The sequence below is a fragment of the Dendrobates tinctorius genome, unplaced genomic scaffold (genome assembly GCF_039654945.1).
Source record: "Dendrobates tinctorius isolate UK_male_01 unplaced genomic scaffold, ASM3965494v1 ptg000063l, whole genome shotgun sequence".
In the NCBI taxonomy this organism is placed as follows: domain Eukaryota; kingdom Metazoa; phylum Chordata; class Amphibia; order Anura; family Dendrobatidae; genus Dendrobates; species Dendrobates tinctorius.
In genome coordinates, this window is record NW_027361731.1 from 31809497 (window position 1) to 31813742 (window position 4246).

Consider the following 4246-nt stretch of genomic DNA (forward strand, 5'->3'; position numbering starts at 1 on the left):
GCGTGCTTTTAACGCCTCTCACTCGTCCGTATTCCTCGCCAGTGTGACCCCGGCCTTATATTCTGCCAGCATTGTATGTTCTAGAGAGATTATAAATAGGACAGTGACTTGTAGAGCAGGATCTGGGTGTAATATTCTGCCAGCATTGTATGATCTAGAGGGAGTATAACCAGGAGAGTCACTTGTAGAGCAGGATCTGGGTGTAATATTCTGCCAGCATTGTATGTACTAGGGGAGTATAACCAGGAGAGTCACTTGTAGAGCAGGATCTGGGTGTAATATTCTGCCAGCATTGTATGTTCTAGGGGGAGTATAACTAGGAGAGTCACTTGTAAAGAAGGATCTTTGTGTACTTGTAAGTCACCTACTTTATAACAGCACAATGTCAATCAGTGGCTGCTAAAGCCAGCAGGATATTGTCATGTAGTATGAAAGGTATGGGCTCATAGTAACATAACATAGTTTTGAAGGCTGAAGGAAGACCTTATGTCCATCTAGTTCAGCCTATTTTTAGTGCAGCTGTTCTGCATTGTTGATCCTGGGGAAGGCAAAAAACCCACAGAGTAGAAGCCAATTTTCTCCATAGGGAAAAAAAATTCCTTCCCCTAAGCTGAGTCAACCATCTACCTATAATATTCTGTTCTTCGTAACCTTCTATACTGTTACTCACAAGAAAAGCATCCATTCCTTTCTTACATTCATTCAGTGAGTTGGCCATCACCACTTCCTCAGGAAGAGAATTCCAGAGCCTCACTGCTCTTACCGTGAAGAACCCTCTTCTATGCTGGTGCAGAAATTGTCTTTCCTCCAAACGAAGAGAATGCCCCCTTGTTCTTGTCACAGTCCTTGGTACAAACAGTTCATTGGAGAGATCTCTGTATTGCCCTCTGATATACTTGTACATATATATTAGGTCTCCCCTAAGTCTTCTCTTTTCTAGAGTAAATAGACCTAATTTAATTAGCTCTATTTACTTTAGAAAAGAGAAGACTTTAATTCGTGGGACTGGAACGTGATACCACCCCATTACAAAGTGTTAAGCCCCCGTTACACACTGCGATATCGCTAGCAATATCGCTGTAAAGTCACCGATTTTGTGACGTTGTAGCGATATTACTAGCGATAGCGATGCATGTGATACTTACCTCCGACTGGCTCCTCCGCTGGTTATCGCTGATCGCGCGAGAAGCTCCTGGACCATTCCTCGTCGGCCACTTCCTTCAGCGCTTCCTGCTGTGACGACGAGCGACGCGTGGAGCCGGGCGGGAGGACGCAGGATCGCCGCGTCTGACAGGTAAGTAGCGATCCCCGTCCCCTGCGATGTCGCTGGTGAGATCTGCCTGAGTGGCAGCTCACTAGCGACCACCTAGCGATGCACCAGTGATCCTGACCGCGTCATATCGCTAGTCGGGATCGCTGATGAGTCGCTAGGTGTAACGGTACCCTTAGTGCGACTTTAGCTTAGAGTTTACTTGGGCATTTCCAGCCCGATATTTACTGCTATTTTTCTTTCTTTTTTTTTTTTTTTGCGTTCCTTTAACCTCCCTATACTATACAGATATTTGCTTGGTGGTTGCCCTTTTATTACCTTCATAGTGTAGTAAAGTAATCAACCCATGGCTTTTGGCCAGACTCCAGAGAACGACATCTCACTCAGAATTGCTCCCCGCCCTCGGGGTAAAGTTCATTGCACAGCCTGGAATCTGCTGAAGGAGAGGGAGGCCATGACTATCTACAAGGTGAAGGAAAGCTAGGAGTATGAACATTTCCTGTGCTTCACATAGTGTCAAGACCTTGGTATAGAGACCATGGGAGGAGCTCATCTATGACCAGGATGACTCTGCACACTATGAAATTAGAGACGTTCCTCCTTTCTGCACAATAGGAAGCCATAGAATCCAGAAGATCTTCCAGACGGTGAACTTCTCTGCCATGATTGTCGTCAACAAGATGTGGGGGGTTTCCCTCTTGTCCGGTGTCCTGCTCCTAACCTGTGCACAAGCTGGAAAAATCCTGGTGGTACCGGTAGAAGGAAGCCATTGGATTAACATCAAAATCCTAATGATGGAGCTGGTGCAGAGAGGACACGAACTGACCGTCCTTAGACCATCTACCAGTCTGTATATTGAGGAGACATCTGAAGACTTCACGCTGTTGACTGTCCCCATGTCCGTGCAACAAGCAATGAGCAGGAAGGAATTTGAAGACTACGCCTTGAATTGGATTTTCCAACAAGCATTCACCAAGCATGGGTCATCCTTCACCTTGGCATGGGAGTTCATCCAAGCCCTACGGACGAGCACCGAGCTTGCCACTGTTGCTATCGGGGCCTTATTTGATAATCAAGTGATTCTGGAAGGTCTTAAGAGCGGTGGTTTTGATGTGATTCTTGCTGACCCCTATAATGTAGCCGGAGTGATGTTGGCTCATTACTTGAAGCTTCCTATTGTGTTTTTCGGAAGGTGGATGCCCATAGAAGATGTTCATTTCACCATTGGACCATCTCCGCTCTCTTACGTGCCTGTTATAAACTCCAGAGTAACAGATGTTATGGTTTTCTCAGAAAGAATGAAAAATGTGGCACTTTATTGCCTCTACCAGGTGGCCAGCCACTTCCTTATATTCCCAGTTTATGACAAATTGGTTCAACGCTATCTCAACACTGACGTGAGCCTGCTGGACATGTACAAGAGAGCCGACATTTACCTGATGAAAGTCGACTTCGTGTTTGAGTTCCCGCGGCCGACCATGCCTAATGCCGTGTATATTGGTGGTTTCCAATGTAGACCCCCCAAGCCTCTCTCTCAGGATATCCAAAACTTCATGGACAACTCTGAACATGGAGTTGTGGTCTTCTCCTTGGGCACCATTGTAAAGACATTGCCGCTCAACATCGCCAGAGAGATTGCAGCTGGATTAGTGCAGCTCAAGGAGCGAGTGATTTGGCGTTACACTGGAGAACATCTGGACACCCTTGGAAATAACACCATGACCGTTGACTGGCTTCCACAAAATGATCTTCTCAGTCACCCTAAAACCAAAGTGTTCTTAGCACACGGTGGAGAAAATGGAGTCTATGAAGCTATTTGCCATGGTGTTCCCATTGTGGGGTTCCCGCTCTTTGGTGACCAGTATGAAAATATCCTTCGCCTGAAGACCCGAGGAGCTGCTGTCCTCCTGGAGAACACACAAGATGTCACTGCCCAGGATATATTCAGTGCTGTGCGTCTAGTTATTGATGACTCTTCCTACAGCCGTGCCATGAAACACCTTTCTGAACTGCACCATGATGTCCCCATGCCACCAAGAGACTTGGCTGTGTTCTGGACAGAGTTTGTCATGCGCCATGGAGGAGCCAAACATCTTCATGCTGTCGGCAATGACCTTCTGTGGTACCAGTATTATCTCCTCGATGTTACTGCTGTTCTTCTTCTGGCTTTTCTTCTCACCTTTTATATGACTTGCGCATTCCTGAGATCCTGCTGCAGAAGAAAACCAAGAAGTAAGAAAAAGAGATCATGAGCTCCAGAGTTTATGGTCTTCAGCACCGTCCACATCGTGCTCCAGCCCTACGTGTGCAGTCTCAAATAGCTTTTTTAGCCATGAGTTTTGCAAAATTTGGGCGGCGTGGCTGCAGTTTTCGCAAGGGATGCATTGTGAGAATGGACTATAATACAGCTGAAAAAAAGTTATTACAACTTTTATATGGAAGATAAAATAAAACTTTTGTTTTTATCCTATGTGTTTTTGCTGAACGTGCCTACTGCACACCGCAGGGTATGATGTGAATTTACCCCTATATTGCTGAGGTCATTGTGGATCAGGTAAATGTAATCGCGCCTCCATGTGATCATGACTTTTATGCTCCCTAATGTATTTGCTTTTGCAGCTGCTGTCTGACATTGAGCTCCGCTGTACAGCTTCCTGGTGACCTTACTATTCTAGTTCTAGGAGACCCCTAACGACACATTTACCTGCATTAACATTCATCGTCCATGTGTTGACCTGACTTAGAGCTTATCTAGACCTTTCTGGAATGTTATACAATTTAACTGAGTTTTTATTATCTTATAAAGTTTTGTGTCATCAGCAAAAACTGAAACTTTACTCCCAATCCCATCCACAATGTCATTAACACAAGAATTAATAACAGAGTCTGTACTGCAGAGTAAATGTGATGTCAGTATTCAAAAAGGGGACAAAATCTGAGCCTGGAAACTATAGGCCATGAAGTGTACCCTCAGCT

The 4246-nt window shown here is 45.3% G+C and overlaps 1 pseudogene; it reads left to right on the plus strand.

Moving 5' to 3' along the window:
* The first annotated feature begins 1672 nt into the window (after positions 1–1672).
* LOC141094096 (UDP-glucuronosyltransferase 1-2 pseudogene) lies at positions 1673–3735 on the plus strand (annotated as a pseudogene).
* The last annotated feature ends 511 nt before the right edge of the window (positions 3736–4246 follow it).